Source organism: Bufo bufo, chromosome 4 (assembly GCF_905171765.1).
Source record: "Bufo bufo chromosome 4, aBufBuf1.1, whole genome shotgun sequence".
Classification (NCBI taxonomy): domain Eukaryota; kingdom Metazoa; phylum Chordata; class Amphibia; order Anura; family Bufonidae; genus Bufo; species Bufo bufo.
In genome coordinates, this window is record NC_053392.1 from 632,704,728 (window position 1) to 632,727,425 (window position 22,698).

Below are 22,698 nucleotides of genomic sequence, written 5' to 3' on the forward strand. Positions count from 1 at the left end.
ACCCCGTACATTATACACCGCACACTACATTACACCCCGTACATTATACACCGCACACTACATTACACCCCGTACATTATACACCGGACACTACATTACACCCCGTACATTATACACCGCACACTACATTACACCCCGTACATTATACACCGCACACTACATTACACCCCGTACATTATACACCGCACACTACATTACACCCCGTACATTATACACCGCACATTACATTACACCCCGTACATTATACACCGCACACTACATTACACCCCGTACATTATACACCGCACACTACATTACACCCCGTACATTATACACCGCACACTACATTACACCCCGTACATTATACACCGCACACTACATTACACCCCGTACATTATACACCGCACACTACATTACACCCCGTACATTATACACCGCACACTACATTACACCCCGTACATTATACACCGCACACTACATTACACCCCGTACATTATACACCGCACACTACATTATACCCCGTACATTATACACCGCACACTACATTACACCCCGTACATTATACACCGCACACTACATTACACCCCGTACATTATACACCGCACACTACATTACACCCCGTACATTATACACCGCACACTACATTACACCCCGTACATTATACACCGCACACTACATTACACCCCGTACATTATACACAGCACACTACATTACACCCCGTACATTATACACCGCACACTACATTACACCCCGTACATTATACACCGCACACTACATTACACCCCGTACATTATACACCGCACACTACATTACACCCCGTACATTATACACCGCACACTACATTACACCCCGTACATTATACACCGCACACTACATTACACCCCGTACATTATACACCGGACACTACATTACACCCCGTACATTATACACCGCACACTACATTACACCCCGTACATTATACACCGCACACTACATTACACCCCGTACATTATACACCGCACACTACATTACACCCCGTACATTATACACCGCACATTACATTACACCCCGTACATTATACACCGCACACTACATTACACCCCGTACATTATACACCGCACACTACATTACACCCCGTACATTATACACCGCACACTACATTACACCCCGTACATTATACACCGCACACTACATTACACCCCGTACATTATACACCGCACACTACATTATACCCCGTACATTATACACCGCACACTACATTACACCCCGTACATTATACACCGCACACTACATTACACCCCGTACATTATACACCGCACACTACATTACACCCCGTACATTATACACCGCACACTACATTACACCCCGTACATTATACACCGCACACTACATTACACCCCGTACATTATACACAGCACACTACATTACACCCCGTACATTATACACCGCACACTACATTACACCCCGTACATTATACACCGCACACTACATTACACCCCGTACATTATACACCGCACACTACATTACACCCCGTACATTATACACCGCACACTACATTACACCCCGTACATTATACACCGCACACTACATTACACCCCGTACATTATACACCGCACACTACATTACACCCCGTACATTATACACCGCACACTACATTACACCCCGTACATTATACACCGCACACTACATTACACCCCGTACATTATACACCGCACACTACATTACACCCCGTACATCATACACCGCACACTACATGACACCCCGTACATTATACACCGCACACTACATTACACCCCGTACATTATACACCGGACACTACATTACACCCCGTACATTATACACCGCACACTACATTACACCCCGTACATTATACACCGCACACTACATTACACCCCGTACATTATACGCCGCACACTACATTACACCCCGTGCATTATACACCGCACACTACATTACACCCCGTACATTATACACCGCACACTACATTACACCCCGTACATTATACGCCGCACACTACATTACACACTGTACATTATACGCCGCACACTACATTACACCCCGTACATTATACACCGCACACTACATTACACCCCGTACATTATACACCGCACATTACACCCCGTACATTACACCCCGTACATTATACACCGCACACTACATTACACCCCGTACATTATACACCGCACACTACATTACACCCCGTACATTATACACCGCACACTACATTACACCCCGTACATTATACACCGCACACTACATTACACCCCGTACATTATACACCGCACACTACATTACACCCCGTACATTATACACCGCACACTACATTACACCCCGTACATTATACACCGCACACTACATTACACCCCGTACATTATACACCGCACACTACATTACACCCCGTACATTATACACCGCACACCACATTACACCCCGTACATTATACACCGGACACCACATTACACCCCGTACATTATACACCGCACACTACATTACACCCCGTGCATTATACACCGCACACTACATTACACACTGTACATTATACACCGGACACCACATTACACCCCGTACATTATACACCGCACACTACATTACACACTGTACATTATACACCGGACACCACATTACACCCCGTACATTATACACCGCACACTACATTACACCCCGTACATTATACGCCGCACACTACATTACACCCCGTACATTATACACCGCACATTACACCCCGTACATTACACCCCGTACATTATACACCGCACACTACATTACACCCCGTACATTATACACCGCACACTACATTACACCCCGTACATTACACCCCGTACTACATTACACCCCGTACATTATACACCGCACACTACATTACACCCCGTACATTATACACCGCACACTACATTACACCCCGTACATTATACACCGCACACTACATTACACCCCGTACATTATACACCGCACACTACATTACACCCCGTACATTATACACCGCACACTACATTACACCCCGTACATTATACACCGCACACTACATTACACCCCGTACATTATACACAGCACACTACATTACACCCCGTACATTATACACCGCACACTACATTACACCCCGTACATTATACACCGCACACTACATTACACCCCGTACATTATACACCGCACACTACATTACACCCCGTACATTATACACCGCACACTACATTACACCCCGTACATTATACACCGCACACTACATTACACCCCGTACATTATACACCGCACACTACATTACACCCCGTACATTATACACCGCACACTACATTACACCCCGTACATTATACACCGCACACTACATTACACCCCGTACATCATACACCGCACACTACATTACACCCCGTACATTATACACCGGACACTACATTACACACTGTACATTATACGCCGCACACTACATTACACCCCGTGCATTATACACCGCACACTACATTACACCCCACACTACATTACACCCCGTACATTATACGCCGCACACTACATTACACCCCGTACATTATACACCGGACACTACATTACACACTGTACATTATACACCGCACATTACACCCCGTACATTATACGCCGCACACTACATTACACCCCGTACATTATACACCGGACACTACATTACACACTGTACATTATACGCCGCACACTACATTACACCCCGTGCATTATACACCGCACACTACATTACACCCCGTACATTATACACCGCACATTACACCCCGTACATTATACACCGCACACTACATTACACCCCGTACATTATACACCGCACACTACATTACACACTGTACATTATACGCCGCACACTACATTACACCCCGTACATTATACACCGCACACTACATTACACCCCGTACATTATACACCGCACATTACACCCCGTACATTACACCCCGTACATTATACACCGCACACTACATTACACCCCGTACATTATACACCGCACACTACATTACACCCCGTACATTATACACCACACACTACATTACACCCCGTACATTATACACCGGACACCACATTACACCCCGTACATTATACACCGCACACTACATTACACCCCGTACATTATACACCGCACACTACATTACACCCCGTACATTATACACCGCACACTACATTACACCCCGTACATTATACACCGCACACTACATTACACCCCGTACATTATACACCGCACACTACATTACACCCCGTACATTATACACCGCACACTACATTACACCCCGTACATTATACACCGCACACTACATTACACCCCGTACATTATACACCGCACACTACATTACACCCCGTACATTATACACCGCACACTACATTACACCCCGTACATTATACACCGGACACCACATTACACCCCGTACATTATACACCGCACACTACATTACACCCCGTACATTATACACCGCACACTACATTACACCCCGTACATTATACACCGCACACTACATTACACCCCGTACATTATATTACAGGCTGTATATTATACCCCATACATTATATTACAGGCTGTATATTATACCCTGTACATTATATCACAGGCTGTATATTATACCCTGTACATTATATCACAGGCTGTATATTATACCCTGTACATTATATCACAGGCTGTATACTATACCCTATACATTATATTACAGGCTGTATGTTATACCCTGTACATTATATACATTATATTACAGGCTGTATATTACACCCTGTACATTATATTGCAGGCTGTATATTATACACTGTACATTATATTACAGGCTGTATATTATACCCTGTACATTATATTACAGGCTGTATATTATACCCTGTACATTATATTACAGGCTGTATATTATACCCTGTACATTATATTACAGGCTGTATATTATACCCTGTACATTATATTGCAGGCTGTATATTATACCCTGTACATTATATTACAGGATGTATATTATACCCTGTACATTATATTACAGGCTGTATATTATACCCTGTACATTATATTGCAGGCTGTATATTATACCCTGTACATTATATTACAGGCTGTATATTACACCCCGTACATTATATTACAGGCTGTATATTATACCCTGTACATTATATTACAGGCTGTATATTATACCCTGTACATTATATTGCAGGCTGTATATTACACCCCGTACATTATATTACAGGCTGTATGTTATACCCTGTACATTATATTACAGGCTGTATATTATACCCTGTACATTATATTACAGGCTGTATATTATACCCTGTACATTATATTGCAGGCTGTATATTATACCCTGTACATTATATTACAGGCTGTATATTATACATTGTACATTATATTACAGGCTGTATATTATACCCTGTACATTATATTACAGGCTGTATATTATACCCGGTACATTATATTACAGGCTGTATATTATACCCTGTACATTATATTACAGGCTGTATATTATACATTGTACATTATATTACAGGCTGTATGTTATACCCTGAACATTATATTACAGGCTGTATGTCTATCCTGAGGGGTGGCACTGCTCGGTTACATCCACACACTCAGTGTCGGGGATTATAATGGAGACACATCTGATCTGCACGGACTTCTGCCGCTTCTCACCTCACTTCCCTCCCGCTCCCGGCAGCTCACTTCACGGAAGCGGAACCAACACAGAGGGGGAAATGTTTCCCGGGACGACAATATGTGAGGAACCTAAACCAGAGTACCTAGAGGTGATGTTAGAACAGCGTAATTGTAGTACTGGCGCCAGCCGCTAGGTGGCAGCGAGGCCGTCATTAGTTGCAGCGGGGAAGTAAAGTACGTGTGTAATTCCAACCGGTAGATGGCAGCGTACATGTACGGTACCTGGAATTAGTGCTGCACCAGTGATGATGGGAGTATTACTCCCAATACAGGGTAACACGAGCTGCTGGGGCTGGGTCATTCCTCACCTATCGGCCTCCTCCCGCCATGGCCTCACACCCTCCCTCCTGATCGCTGCTCGGACTCCAGGGGACGAGGCCTCAGCTTTCTTCTCACTCAGGGCAACAGGAGACCGCCCCAGGGGCCCCGGGCCCTACAGCACTCAGGAGTTCTGTCCAGATATGTGCCCCTCACAGTAATATACCAGATATGTGCCCCTCACAGTAATATACCAGATATGTGCCCCTCACAGTAGTTATACCAGATATGTGCCCCCTCACAGTAATTATACCAGATATGTGCCCCTCACAGTAATATACCAGATATGTGCCCCCCTCACAGTAATTATACCAGATATGTGCCCCTCACAGTAATATACCAGATATGTGCCCCTCACAGTAATTATACCAGATATGTGCCCCTCACAGTAATATACCAGATATGTGCCCCTCACAGTAGTTATACCAGATATGTGCCCCTCACAGTAATATACCAGATATGTGCCCCTCACAGTAATTATACCAGATATGTGCCCCTCACAGTAATATACCAGATATGTGCCCCTCACAGTAGTTATACCAGATATGTGCCCCTCACAGTAATATACCAGATATGTGCCCCCCTCACAGTAATATACCAGATATGTGCCCCTCACAGTAATATACCAGATATGTGCCCCCTCACAGTAATATACCAGATATGTGCCCCTCACAGTAATATACCAGATATGTGCCCCTCACAGTAATTATACCAGATATGTGCCCCTCACAGTAATATACCAGATATGTGCCCCTCACAGTAATATACCAGATATGTGCCCCTCACAGTAATATACCAGATATGTGCCCCCCTCACAGTAGTTATACCCAGATATGTGCCCCTCACAGTAATATACCAGATATGTGCCCCTCACAGTAATTATACCAGATATGTGCCCCCTCACAGTAATATACCAGATATGTGCCCCCTCACAGTAATATACCAGATATGTGCCCCTCACAGTAATTATACCAGATATGTGCCCCTCACAGTAATATACCAGATATGTGCCCCCTCACAGTAATATACCAGATATGTGCCCCCTCACAGTAATATACCAGATATGTGCCCCTCACAGTAATTATACCAGATATGTGCCCCTCACAGTAATATACCAGATATGTGCCCCTCACAGTAATTATACCAGATATGTGCCCCTCACAGTAATATACCAGATATGTGCCCCTCACAATAATATACCAGATATGTGCCCCCTCACAGTAATATACCAGATATGTGCCCCTCACAGTAATATACCAGATATGTGCCCCTCACAGTAATATACCAGATATGTGCCCCTCACAGTAATATACCAGATATGTGCCCCCTCACAGTAATATACCAGATATGTGCCCCCTCACAGTAATTATACCAGATATGTGCCCCCTCACAGTAATGTACCAGATATGTGCCCCTCACAGTAATATACCAGATATGTGCCCCCCTCACAGTAATATACCAGATATGTGCCCCTCACAGTAATTATACCAGATATGTGCCCCTCACAGTAATATACCAGATATGTGCCCCTCACAGTAATATACCAGATATGTGCCCCTCACAGTAGTTATACCAGATATGTGCCCCCTCACAGTAATTATACCAGATATGTGCCCCTCACAGTAATATACCAGATATGTGCCCCTCACAGTAATATACCAGATATGTGCCCCTCACAGTAGTTATGCCCAGATATGTGCCCCTCACAGTAATTATACCAGATATGTGCCCCCTCACAGTAATATACCAGATATGTGCCCCTCACAGTAATATACCAGATATGTGCCCCTCACAGTAATATACCAGATATGTGCCCCTCACAGTAATTATACCAGATATGTGCCCCCTCACAGTAATATACCAGATATGTGCCCCTCACAGTAAATTCAGTAATATACCAGATATGTGCCCCCTCACAGTAATATACCAGATATGTGCCCCTCACAGTAATATACCAGATATGTGCCCCCTCACAGTAATATACCAGATATGTGCCCCCTCACAGTAATATACCAGATATGTGCCCCTCACAGTAATATACCAGATATGTGCCCCTCACAGTAATATACCAGATATGTGCCCCTCACAGTAATATACCAGATATGTGCCCCTCACAGTAATATACCAGATATGTGCCCCCTCACAGTAATATACCAGATATGTGCCCCCTCACAGTAATTATACCAGATATGTGCCCCTCACAGTAATTATACCAGATATGTGCCCCTCACAGTAATATACCAGATATGTGCCCCCCTCACAGTAATTATACCAGATATGTGCCCCTCACAGTAATATACCAGATATGTGCCCCTCACAGTAATATACCAGATATGTGCCCCTCACAGTAATATACCAGATATGTGCCCCTCACAGTAATATACCAGATATGTGCCCCCTCACAGTAATATACCAGATATGTGCCCCCCTCACAGTAGTTATACCAGATATGTGCCCCCCTCAAAGTAGTTATACCAGATATGTGCCCCCTCACAGTAATATACCAGATATGTGCCCCCCTCACAGTAGTTATACCAGATATGTGCCCCTCACAGTAATTATACCCAGATATGTGCCCCTCACAGTAATTATACCCAGATATGTGCCCCTCACAGTAATTATACCCAGATATGTGCCCCTCACAGTAATATACCAGATATGTGCCCCTCACAGTAGTTATACCCAGATATGTGCCCCCTCACAGTAGTTATACCCAGATATGTGCCCTCACAGTAGTTATACCCAGATATAGAACAATAGTGAGGCAGCTCTCACCTGCAGTGGTTAGATCACCTGGATGCGGTCAAATCCAGAGAACAGAGAAGAGAAGTCCGTCTCACTTCAGGTGAAGTATTATTACTTTATTCCAGCGAAGTAACATCCGTATACAAGTAACATAAATCAGTCGACGCGTTTCCGACCTCTTGGATATGTGGGTCCTTCCTCATGACAAACGTGCATATGAAATGGGAGCCCCTCCTTATGTATCCCAGACTGACCCCAGGTTAATGAGTATCACCTGGGGGGAGGGGACATCAGGCGGTGTTCACATGCAAATTAACCAAGTTAAAAAAACTTTACAATCAGGATCAAAGCAACGTGAGAAGGAGGCCGTGGTATAAATGCTGCCACAAAAACAGTAATGATGGTAATAGGTGAAAATCAAGATTCAAAAAGAGCAATAATCAAAAGGTCAATAAATATACACAAAGGAAAAGAGAAGAGAACGCCGCGATCTCATGTCAGTATTGTAGGATGAGATCATGGCTGACGAGGTCCCAGCTGGAAGATCCAGAAGGCCTCCCTGTTAAGGGGTTTCCTCGGCGGCAGATGGACCCTTTCTATACCCTGGACTTGTAGATGGGACACGTCTCAGAGACATTCGGGTCTTTATAATGTGGCACATCGGATATGTGTCTGCCGATCCGATTGGTGGTGCAGCCCACATATAGCAGAGAGCACATTGTACATGTGATGAGATAGACCACGTGTTTGGTGTCACAGTTACTATAAGACTGGATGTTATATACTTTCCATTAGTCATAGATTTGGACGTTTTCTCGGTGGTCATGTGGTGACAACAGATACATGTTTTGTGTCCACATTTGAAGTTACCTTTGTGTTGTAACCAAGTGGCTTGTGGTTTCCTTCCCTCTGAGATAAAGCTGGGGCTGATAATGTTGCCCAGGGCGGGCGCTCTCCTGGCCACACACTTAATTCCGTTACACACAATATCAGACCAGTCGCCATCAAAGTTGAGCACGTGAAAATATTTCTTCATAATTTTGCATATGGCAGAGAATTCTTGGCTGTATTGTGTGACGAAATAAGTTGCTTGTTTGCTGTGGTCAGTATCTGCTGGTTGTCTAGATGCCGTGGACTGTTTGGGAAAAATGAGGGACTGTCTGTTCATGTTTGAGACCACCTTGGTGGCCTGCTGTATATTCGTACATGAGTAATCCCTACGTAGCAATCTTTCAGTTATGTTAGAAGCTTCCCTTTCAAAAGCCTTCTGATCGGGACAGTTCCGACGGGCACGTATCAATTCACCCTTGGGGATACTGTGAATGGTGAGGGAGGGATGGCATGACTGGGCCAGTAATATGGTATTCCCAGCAAGTTGTTTCCGGTGGGTAAATGTATTAACCCTATGGGCGGAGACCTCCCCCCTCAGGCACAGATCCAAAAACTGGATCTCAGTTTGATGAGTGTGGAGAACAAATTGTATGCAGTCCACCTTGGAATTGAAATATTCCATGAGCTCCAGTATGGACGCCACACCGCCAGACCATACCATCAGCAGGTCGTCCATGTAACGTCCATACCGGAGCAGGCGGTCCAGGAGTGGAGAGGTGTCGATGAGGAGACAGTGTCCTTCCCACCGTGCCATGAATATGATTGCAATGGAGGGAGAGAACTTGGCCCCCATCGACACCCCCGACACCTGGAGGTAAAAGTTCTCACCAAACAGAAAATAGTTGTGCCTGAAGAGGAAGTCCACCACCTGAACAACATACTCCCTGAGTACCTGGGTGTAATCACTATAGTGTTCAAAAAACCACCTCAGTGAGACAACAGCTAGATTGTGGGGAGTATTAGTGTACAAGGACGTGATGTCCACTGTTATCCTCCACTCGAAGTCAGCGAAGGCTTGTAATACTGCCCTCGTATCCTTCAGAAAGCCCGGAATAAGTGGCATCAGCGGTGGTAGCAGGGAGTCCACCCACTCAGAGAAGCCTATACCAGCCACGATGGGTCTGAGGGGTGGGGGGAATACATCCTTGTGGACTTTAGGTAATGCATGGAAAATAGGAGCTATAGGATGTTCCACAAAAATGTATTCCCTCTCTCTGGTACTGAGGCAACCACGTGACAGGAGATTCTTCATTTCTGATTGAAAAGCCCTTAATGGGTCACTGGACAAGCGGACATAAACCCCAATGTCACCTAACATAGTGGTTACAAGGGATCCATATAAGCCTTTGTCCAGTACAACCACGGACCCCCCCTTGTCCGCCTCTCTGATGATAATGTCCTCCCTTTCCCCCAGATCACGAAGGGCAGTTTCTTCTGCTGCGGTCACATTGGAGTGTCCCTGTGCTCTGGTGGTATCATCTAAGAGACATCATTCTCTCTCTACCAATTCCTGGTATTTATCAAGAGCAATCGATCGGGATTGGATGGGGTAAGAATCCCTGTGGGGAAGTATTAATGTAGCCCCCTCATCGCTGATAGCAGTTTGAAGGGAGTTACATTGGACCAAATCAGCAAAACTCATGGTGTTACTATATAATGTGGACATAGCATTAACCGTGACAGACTTACTACCGTGGCCGCAGATAGATGCAAGGAGCCGTGCTGTCAAGTCCCTGGTTTGTATCAGAGTCCGGTGGAACTTGCAACGGAGAAGAAACAGCGGCATCTGGTGCATCTCCCAAAGGTTCCCCCCGGAAATGCTTCCTCAGTGTGAGGTTCCGGGCGAATCTATTGACATCCAGGATCGTGCGGTAAAGGTTGAAGTGGTTTGTGGGTGAGAACGAAAGTCCCTTTTGTAGAACCTTGACCTGTTGCGATGTAATGATGGATGCCGACAGATTGATGACTTGTATGTCCTTGGTTATCTTTTCTGCCTGGACGGGTAGCAGTGATTTCTTCCGGTGCCTCCGGCCTGCCCGTCGTTTTTTGATTCTTTCCTGTGTTAGGCCACGGATGTCACACGGAGGTTGGGATTCTTCTCCGAGTTGTTAGTGGGGAGGTCAGCTGGGTCTGGTGAAGACTCCTGTGACTCGCGTTCTGTGGAGCTAAATGATTTTAATTTCTTCTCTCACATTAGAGAGGGTGTCCTGTTCGTGGCGCACTATCAGTTCCGATAGAATGGTTTGCCACTGTGAGATGAAGGAGTCGGAGTTAATCCGCAGGCCACGGGGGATAATTTTCTTATCTATGTCATGTGGCGTCCCACCATGTCCGTAACTCCTTGAGTAACAGATTCTCTAGCGATGACATTTGCATCTTCATATTTAGTACATCTTGTAATTCTTGCTTAGGAACATCAAAAATGGCGTTCATTTTCCTTACCCTGTCATCATCATTATCCACAGGGCGTAATGAAATGTGTGCCATGTTCCAGGAGAAAAACCGGAAAACAACGCTGTATTATTGGAAGTCCGTACAGGGAGTGCACGCCACCAGGTAAACAATACGGAAAGATAGTGAGGCAGCTCTCACCTGCGGTGGTTGAATCACCTGTGTGCACGGAGGCCGCACCTGGGCGCGGTGAGATCCAGAGGACAGAGAAGAGAAGTCCGGCTCACTTCAGGTGAAGTAGTATAACTTTATTCCAGCGAAGTAAAATCCGTAAACATTTCATATGCACGTTTGTCATGAGGAAGGACCCACATATCGTCGGAAACGCGTCGATTGATTTATGTTACTTGTTTACGGATTTTACTACGCTGGAATAAAGTTATAATACTTCACCTGAAGTGAGACGGATTTCTCTTCCTTATACCCAGATATGTGCCCCTCACAGTAGTTATACCCAGATATGTGCCCCTCACAGTAATTATACCAGATATGTGCCCCTCACAGTAATATACCAGATATGTGCCCCTCACAGTAATATACCAGATATGTGCCCCCTCACAGTAATATACCAGATATGTGCCCCCTCACAGTAATTATACCAGATATGTACCCCCTCACAGTAATATACCAGATATGTGCCTCCTCACAGTAATATACCAGATATGTGCCCCTCACAGTAATATACCAGATATGTGCCCCTCACAGTAGTTATACCAGATATGTGCCTCCTCACAGTAGTTATACCCAGATATGTGCCCCCCTCACAGTAATTATACCAGATATGTGCCCCCTCACAGTAATATACCAGATATGTGCCCCTCACAGTAATATACCAGATATGTGCCCCCTCACAGTAATATACCAGATATGTGCCCCTCACAGTAATATACCAGATATGTGCCCCCTCACAGTAGTTATACCAGATATCTGCCCCTCACAGTAGTTATACCAGATATCTGCCCCCTCACAGTAGTTATACCAGATATGTGCCCCTCACAGTAGTTATACCAGATATCTGCCCCTCACAGTAGTTATACCAGATATCTGCCCCCTCACAGTAGTTATACCAGATATGTGCCCCTCACAGTAGTTATACCAGATATGTGCCCCCCTCACAGTAGTTATACCAGATATGTGCTCCTCACAGTAATATACCAGATATGTGCCCCCTCACAGTAGTTATACCAGATATCTGCCCCCTCACAGTAGTTATACCAGATATGTGCCCCTCACAGTAGTTATACCAGATATCTGCCCCCTCACAGTAGTTATACCAGATATGTGCCCCTCACAGTAATATACCAGATATGTGCCCCCTCACAGTAATTATACCAGATATGTGCCCCTCACAGTAATATACCAGATATGTGCCCCCTCACAGTAGTTATACCAGATATCTGCCCCTCACAGTAGTTATACCAGATATCTGCCCCCTCACAGTAGTTATACCAGATATGTGCCCCTCACAGTAGTTATACCAGATATGTGCCCCCTCACAGTAGTTATACCAGATATCTGCCCCCTCACAGTAGTTATACCAGATATGTGCCCCTCACAGTAGTTATACCAGATATGTGCCCCCTCACAGTAGTTATAACAGATATGTTACCCTCACAGTAGTTATGCCAGATATGTGCCCCCTCACAGTAATATACCAGATATGTGCCCCTCACAGTAGTTATACCCAGATATGTGCCCCTTCACAGTAGTTATACCAGATATGTGCCCCCTCACAGTTGTTATACTAGATATGTGCCCCCTCACAGTAATTATACCAGATATGTGCCCCTCACAGTAATTATACCAGATATGTGCCCCCTCACAGTAGTTATATCAGATATGTGCCCCTCACAGTAGTTATATCAGATATGTGCCCCCTCACAGTAGTTATACCTAGACACGTGCCTCCTCACAGTAGTTATACCCAGATATGTGCCCCCTCACAGTAATATACCAGATATGTGCCCCCTCACAGTAGTTATACCCAGATATGTGCCCCTTCACAGTAGTTATACAAGATATGTGCCCCCTCACAGTAGTTATATCCTGATATGTGCTCCCTCACAGTAGTTATATCCAGATATGTGCCCCTCACAGTAGTTATACCCAGATATGTGCCCCTCACAGTAGTTATACCCAGATATGTGCTCCCTCACAGTAGTTATATCCAGATATGTGCTCCCTCACAGTAGTTATATCCAGATATGTGCCCCTCACAGTAGTTATATCCAGATATGTGCCCCTCACAGTAGTTATACCCAGATATGTGCTCCCTCACAGTAGTTATATCCAGATATGTGCCCCTCACAATTATATCCAGATATGTGCCCCCTCACAGTAGTTATACTAGATAGTTCCCTTACGTCCTAACCAGCAGCACATGTGGGGTTTATCCGCCCCAGTGAAACTGGTAGGACAGACGGAATATTTAATGAAGTAAAGTAATCTAATAAATCCACGCCCCCATTACCTCACTATAAGAGGCCAAACCCCCCATACATCAGTGTGTTTTTTTCTGTCCTTGGGACTGCAGGACAGACGGGGGCAGCCATTTGGCTGCCGTACTCTTAGATTACAGGCTAACCTTGTGTTTTTCTTTCAGGGTTGCAGCTTATCTGATGGAAGCTGGTTCTGCTGTGCGGCGTGGTGGCGGCAGGCAAGCTCCTGTCCTAGGCACGGAGCTCCTGTATTCAGCTTCCTGTTTGGTTTCCTCTCTTCACCTGCGGGAGCTTGTGTGCCAGCGCCCTCTGGTGGTCTGTCGGTGAACAACAATGATTAAAGTTTGTTCAAACCTGGCGTCTGACGTCACTTTGGGTGCCAAATTTAAATATATATAGCCTCCAGTCCTTCCAGGCTGTGCTGTTTGCAGCCTTGGGTTGGTTACTGAGGCAAACTACTTTAGTTACCAGTTTTCCTGTTCCTGGTAGGTTTTCTGCTTCTTTGTTTGTCTAAGGGATAGACATTGTTCATTCATTATAATTTTTTCTCTGCAGATAATGTCCTCTGCCGGTGAAGGGGATCGGTCTGGGCGCAAGACGTCATCCAAGCGCAAGCATTTGGCATGTAGGGATTGTGACACCCCTCTAGCAGACTCCTATGAATTTAATAGGTGTCCCTCTTGCCGTCCTCCTTCTCTGCCTCCTGATACGGAGCCTACCATACGGGACGTAGTAGTCTGGGTAAAGGACTTTGTGGAGTCCTCAATGAACACCCTAAGGGATTCCGTGTCATCCAGAAGACCCAGTGTCCGATCTCCTCTGAGACCCACTCCTATGCAGGAGGAAGCCTACCATACCGTGGACGAAGTCCATTCCTCTGAGTCTAGCGGGGAGGAAGAAGAGGCTGTAAGGTACTTCTTTCCTGTAGAGAAGACCCAGAGGTTACTTAGATCCATCCGGTCGGGGGACCAGGATGTTGATCCCGGGGAAGCTTCAGAGTCCACCTCTAGGGGGCCAAGGGCCTTCAAAGTGGACGAGACTATGTCTCGGTTAATGAAACTAGAATGGAAGCATCCTGAGAAGGCACCGGTCATCTCAAAGCGCTTCAAATCCATGTACCCGATTGTGAAATCCCAATTAGACCAGTGGGGCACTGTGCCAAAAGTTGATTTGGCAATTGCAAAATTGTCTAAGAGGACTCTTGTCCCGGCTGATGACGGCTCCAACTTACAGGACCCAATGGACAGGCTGGTAGAATGCACCTTGAGAAGATCTTACTCCACTGCTGCTGCTGCTGCATCTGTGGCTATATCCTCTACGGAGGTAGCCGTCTTCCTCCAAAGACGCCTCCGACAGGTGCAGTCGGATATCGACTCTGGCATATCCCGTGATGACATCCTGGCGCGGTTTAAGTCCATTCTACTTGCCGTGGAATTTCTGTGTGACTCCGGCCCACAGCAGTTAAAATTAGCCTCTAAGGCTATGGCCCTCTCTTCAGCGGGTAGGAGGCCACTATGGCTAAAACCTTGGGTGGCAGATAATGCCTCCAAGTATAATTTATGCAGCCTCCCTTACGAGCCAGGAAGGCTTTTTGGGGCTGAACTGGACCGCATTATGGAGGGTCTTGCCGATAAAAAAGGTAAATGCCTCTCTCAAACCCCTAGGGGTAGGGGTAGGCAGGGTAGAGGGTCCAGACCCTTTCAGGGCCAATCCAGGCCTCAGCGAGGCCGTGGGTCCAGGAGGGGAGGATCATATCGTTCCGGTGTGAACAAAAACAATAAAGCCGACCAGTGACGGCCCTCCCCTTCCGTCAGATCCAGTCATAAATTTGACTCCTATTCTTTCAGACCTCTAAGTCGGAGGCCGTTTAACTTTTTTTCTAAATACCTGGACAGAGTTTGTTCCAGATCCCTGGGTCCTGAATATAATAAGGACAGGGTACAGGATAGAATTTTTATCTGTTCCCCCAGAAAAATTAGTTTTGACAAGATTACTTCTGCGCGAGAAGCAATCGGTGTTGGAGGAGTCTATACTGGAATACAGGCAGAAAAGGGCCTTGGAGGAGGTTCCTCCAGAAGAGATTGGATCCGGCGTTTATTCGCCAGTTTTCCTTGTTCCCAAAGCCACAGGAGGTTGACGCATGATCATAGATCTCCGCTACCTCAACCGATTCATAAAGAAAAGGCGGTTCCGGATGGAAACCATCAAATCGGTAATCAGCATCCTGAGCCCAGTGGACCTGATGGTTACACTGGATCTAAGGGATGCCTAGCTCCACATCCCTGTGTGCCAGGCCCACAGGAAGTATCTACGAGTGGCAGTGAGTCTAAGGGGGACGGTGAAACATTTTCAGTTTGCCGCGCTTCCCTTCGGCATCACAACCGCGCCTTACATCTTCACCAAAGTGGTAATAGCTATAGTAGCTCCGCTCAGACTGAGAGGCCTGGAGATCATTCCATATCTGGACGATTGGCTTCTAAAAGCCCACTCGGTAGAGACGCTTCATCTGCTGCAGGCTCAGTCCTTCCTCCAGCGCTTGGGCTGGATTATCAATTGGCAGAAGTCAGAGATTTCTCCCTCCACTACCAGGAGGTTTCTAGGGTTCATAATAGATTCTGCCAACATGACGCTCTACCTTTCTCCGGAAAGGAAGTTACGCATTTCCAAGACTGCAGATCAACTCATGGTTCCCCGCCGGGTAACTATCAGAGTATTGATGAGGATGTTAGGCCTAATGTCAGCAGCCGTGGATGCGGTTCCTTGGGCCTTGTGGCATATTCGCCCTCTTCAAGCGGAAGTTCTGAGTCTATGGGATCGAACTCCCAGAGGGCTAGAGACAAAGTGCTCCCTGTCATCTCAAGCTCGCCGCTCACTGAAGTGGTAGAAACGGGTCAAAGATGGGAGGTCCTTGATCCAACCTTGTTGGATCCTGTTGACAACAGATGCATCCCTTCTAGGCTGGGGTGCCCATCTAGAGGAACTTCAAGTTCAAGGATCCTGGAGCCCTCAAGAGCGTTTGATGTCATCCAATCTGAGAGAACTCAGAGCAATCCGGGTGGCTCTCTTTCATTTTTTCCCCCTTATCAGAAACAAGGCTGTAAGGGTTCGCTCGGACAATTCTACTGCGGTATCCTACATCAACAAACTGCGGTATCCTACATCAACAAACAGGGAGGCACCAGGTCTCAGAGTCTACTCTCAGAAGTAGGTCTAATTCTGTCTTGGGCAGAGCAGAATCTTTCCCACCTTTCAGCAGTCCACATTCGGGGGTCCCTGAATGTGGTTGCGGACCAGCTCAGCAGAGAAGTCCCAGCTCTGGGAGAAATGTCTCTGAACCAGGAGATCTTTCATCAGATCACTCTCCGGTGGGGTCGCCCAGACAGATCTCATGGTGACAAGATTCAATGCCAAAGTGGAAACGTTCTGTTCCCTGTATCGGGAGGACAATCCCTTGGCAGTAGATGCTCTGTCAATTCCATGGGAGTTCAGACTGGCCTACATCTTTCCTCCCATCGCCATGATACCCAGGGTATTGATGAAGAATCGGCAGGACCAAGCCTCAGTAATAGCCGTGATTCCATTCTGGCCCAGGAGGTCTTGGTTTACCCTGCTCATGCAGATGAGCCGAGGGCAATATTGGAAGCTTCCCCCACTGCAGAACCTGGTGTCCAGGGGCACTCAGCTCTGCCTGGATCCATCCAGACTCAATCTGACAGCCTGGAGATTGATGAGTCCCTTCTAGAGCCTGAAGGGCTATCAGCAGCGGTCTTAAGAACGATGTCTCATTCCAGAGCTCCTGGGACTGTCAAGGCCTACGCCAGGGTAAAGCGCATTTTTCTTCTATGGTGTGCATCTCATCAAGTACCATCTCAGGATCCTCCAGTATCAGCTATTCTCCAGTTCATGCAGGATGGACTAGATAAGGGCCTCAGCCCTTTGGCAGATCTTTACATCAAGACCCTCTGATTAAGAGGTTCCTTAAGCCTAGCATTTCAAGACCTATACCGCAGTGGGATCTCTCAGTGGTGCATAAAGGGTTGAGTGGTCCCCCCTTTGAACCCTTGGAAGAAGTGGACTTTAAGTTTTTTATCCTGGAAGGTAACCTTTTTGTTGGCCGTAACTTCGGCCAAACGCATTTCAGAGCTTCAGGCTTTTTCGGCGTATGAGCCATACACTTTATTTTTACCGGACAGAGTGCACAACATTAATCAAGTTGTGTCTTTGCCTGTGTTATGTTCCTCTTCTTCCTCTGCAGAAGAAAGTTCCCTCTATACTCTGGATGTGGCCAGATGTTTGAGAATCTACATTGAGAGATCCCAGGAGTTCAGAAGGTCAGAGAATCTTCTTATCCTGTTCTTTGGCAGGAATAAAGGGAAGAAGGCCTCTAAGCCTACTCTAAGTAGATGGATCAGAGAGGCCATCAGAGAATCTTTCGCTTCCCAGAATAGACCTCCTCCTGCCTTTGTCACTGCTCACTCCACCCGAGCAGTCTCTACTAATTGGGCCGAAAGGTCTCTTATTCCACTGGAACAGATTTGTTCCGCGGCCTCCTGGAGCTTACATTCTACACTTATGAGCCATTATAGACTCAACCTCAGGGGTTCAGAAGACACTGCCTTTGGGCGGTCTGTTTTGAGTTCCATTCAGCATTGAAGTCCCTACCCTTTAGGCTAACTTCTTGCTAAGTCCCCACATGTGCTGCTGGTTAGGACGTAAGGGAAGCGATAATTTCTTAACGATAATTTGTTTTCCCTTAGTCCTAACAGCAGCACACAAATATCCCTCCCTTTGTTTTTGTTTTTTGAGAGTTTCTTGTTATGACACACTGATGTATGGGGGGTTTGGCCTCTTATAGGGAGGTAATGGGGGCGTGGATTTATTTGATTACTTTACTTCATTAAATATTCCGTCTTTCCTACCAGTTTCACTGGGGCGGATAAACCCCACATGTGCTGCTGTTAGGACTAAGGGAAAACAAATTATCGTTAAGAAATTAACGCGTGCCCCCTCACAGTAGTTATACCCAGATATGTGCCCCCTCACTGTAGTTATGTCCAGATATGTGCCCCCTCACAGTAATATACCAGATATGTGCCCCTCACAGTAGTTATACTAGATATGTGCCCCTCACAGTAGTTATACTAGATATGTGCCCCTCACAGTAGTTATACCCAGATATGTGCCCCCCTCGCAGTAATATACCAGATATGTGCCCCTCACAGTAGTTATACCCAGATATGTGCCCCCCTCACAGTAGTTATACCCAGATATGTGCCCCTCACAGTAATATACCAGATATGTGCCCCTCACAGTAATATACCAGATATGTGCCCCTCACAGTAATATACCAGATATGTGCCCCTCACAGTAGTTATACCAGATATGTGCCCCCTCACAATAGTTATACCAGATATGTGCCCCTCACAGTAATATACCAGATATGTGCCCCTCACAGTAGTTATACCAGATATGTGCCCCTCACAGTAGTTATACCAGATATGTGCCCCCTCACAGTAGTTATACCAGATATGTGCCCCCTCACAGTAATATACCAGATATGTGCCCCTTCACAGTAGTTATACCCAGATATGTGCCCCTTCACAGTAGTTATACCCAGATATGTGCCCCTTCACAGTAGTTATACCCAGATATGTGCCCCCTCACAGTAGTTATATCAGATATGTGCCCCCTCACAGTAGTCATACCCAGATACGTGCCTCCTCACAGTAGTTATACCCAGATATGTGCCCCCTCACAGTAGTTATATCAGATATGTGCCCCCTCACAGTTGTTATACTAGATATGTGCCCCCTCACAGTAGTTATACCCAGATACATGCCTCCTCACAGTAGTTATACCCAGATATGTGCCCCCTCACAGTTGTTATACTAGATATGTGCCCCCTCACAGTAGTTATACCCAGATATGTGCCTCCTCACAGTAGTTATACCCAGATATGTGCCCCTCACAGTAGTTATACCAGATATGTGCCCCTCACAGTAGTTATACCCAGATATGTGCCCCCTCACAGTAGTTATACAAGATATGAGCCTCCTCACAGTAGTTATACCCAGATATGTGCCCCCTCACAGTAGTTATTCCAGATATGTGCCTCCTCACAGTAGTTATACCCAGATATGTGCTCCCTCACAGTAGTTATACCCAGATATGTGCCCCTCACAGTAGTTATACCAGATATGTGCTCCCTCACAGTAGTTATACCCAGATATGTGCCCCCTCACAGTAGTTATACAAGATATGTGCCTCCTCACAGTAGTTATACCCAGATATGTGCTCCCTCACAGTAGTTATATCCAGATATGTGCCCCTCACAATTATATCCAGATATGTGCCCCCTCACAGTAGTTATACTAGATATGTACCCCTCACAGTAGTTATACCCAGATATGTGCCCCCTCACTGTAGTTATGTCCAGATATGTGCCCCCTCACAGTAGTTATACAAGATATGTGCCCCTCACAGTAGTTATACCAGATATGTGCTCCCTCACAGTAGTTATACCAGATATGTGCTCCCTCACAGTAGTTATACCCAGATATGTGCCCCCTCACAGTAGTTATACAAGATATGTGCCTCCTCACAGTAGTTATACCCAGATATGTGCTCCCTCACAGTAGTTATATCCAGATATGTGCCCCTCACAATTATATCCAAATATGTGCCCCCTCACAGTAGTTATACTAGATATGTGCCCCTCACAGTAGTTAAACCCAGATATGTGCCCCCTCACTGTAGTTATGTCCAGATATGTGCCCCCTCACAGTAGTTATACAAGATATGTGCCCCTCACAGTAGTTATACCAGATATGTGCTCCCTCACAGTAGTTATACCCAGATATGTGCCCCCTCACAGTAGTTATACAAGATATGTGCCCCTCACAGTAGTTATACCAGATATGTGCTCCCTCACAGTAGTTATTTCCAGATATGTGCCCCCTCACAGTAGTTATACCAGATATGTGCCCCCTCACAGTAGTTATACCAAGATATGTGCCCCCTCACAGTAGTTATACCAGATATGTGCCCCCTCACAGTAGTTATACAAGATATGTGCCCCTCACAGTAGTTATACCAGATATGTGCTCCCTCACAGTAGTTATACCCAGATATGTGCCCCCTCACAGTAGTTATACAAGATATGTGCCTCCTCACAGTAGTTATACCCAGATATGTGCTCCCTCACAGTAGTTATATCCAGATATGTGCCCCTCACAATTATATCCAAATATGTGCCCCCTCAAAGTAGTTATACTAGATATGTGCCCCTCACAGTAGTTAAACCCAGATATGTGCCCCCTCACTGTAGTTATGTCCAGATATGTGCCCCCTCACAGTAGTTATACAAGATATGTGCCCCTCACAGTAGTTATACCAGATATGTGCTCCCTCACAGTAGTTATACCCAGATATGTGCCCCCTCACAGTAGTTATACAAGATATGTGCCCCTCACAGTAGTTATACCAGATATGTGCTCCCTCACAGTAGTTATATCCAGATATGTGCCCCCTCACAGTAGTTATACCAAGATATGTGCCCCCTCACAGTAGTTATACCAGATATGTGCCCCCTCACAGTAGTTATACCAGATATGTGCCCCCTCACAGTAGTTATACCAAGATATGTGCCCCCTCACAGTAGTTATACCAGATATGTGCCCCCTCACAGTAGTTATACCAAGATATGTGCCCCCTCACAGTAGTTATACAAGATATGTGCCCCTCACAGTAGTTATACCAGATATGTGCTCCCTCACAGTAGTTATACAAGATATGTGCCCCTCACAGTAGTTATACTAGATATGTGCCCCCTCACAGTAATATACCAGATATGTGCCCCTCACAGTAGTTATACCCAGATATGTGCTCCCTCACAGTAGTTATACCCAGATATGTGCCTCCTCACAGTAGTTATACTAGATAGGGTTGGACGATATCAAAAATATTCCCACGATAACGATATTAAGAAATTTATCGCGATTAATGCCCATTTAGAAGAAAAAAACACTTGGGGCCACAGGGAGACATTATACTGTATGGGGGCAGCCACAAGGAGACGTTACACTGTATGGGGGCAGCCACAAGGAGACGTTATACTGTATGGGGTCAGCCACAAGGAGACGTTATACTGTATGGGGGCAGCCACAAGGAGACGTTATACTGTATGGGGGCAGCTACAAGGAGACGTTATACTGTATGGGGCAGCCACAAGGAGTCGTTATACTGTATGGGGGCAGCCACAAGGGGACGTTATACTGTATG

The 22,698-nt window shown here is 45.9% G+C and overlaps 2 protein-coding genes and 1 long non-coding RNA gene across 6 annotated transcripts in view; 1 reads left to right on the forward strand and 2 right to left on the reverse strand.

Moving 5' to 3' along the window:
* ABCC10 (ATP binding cassette subfamily C member 10) overlaps positions 1-5,597 on the reverse strand; it is a 141,964-nt gene extending 136,367 nt beyond the window's left edge. For all 3 annotated transcript variants that reach the window (XM_040430857.1, XM_040430856.1, XM_040430855.1), the window contains exon 1: positions 5,552-5,597. The gene's annotated coding sequence lies outside the window, so the exon portion shown is untranslated. The remainder of the gene's footprint in view (positions 1-5,551) is intronic.
* Positions 1-22,698, forward strand: part of LOC120999841 — a 190,356-nt gene that overhangs the window by 138,729 nt on the left and 28,929 nt on the right. The window lies entirely within an intron of this gene.
* LOC120999840 (ATP-binding cassette sub-family C member 10-like) overlaps positions 1-22,698 on the reverse strand; it is a 269,544-nt gene that overhangs the window by 136,367 nt on the left and 110,479 nt on the right. The gene's annotated exons all lie outside the window — the stretch shown is intronic.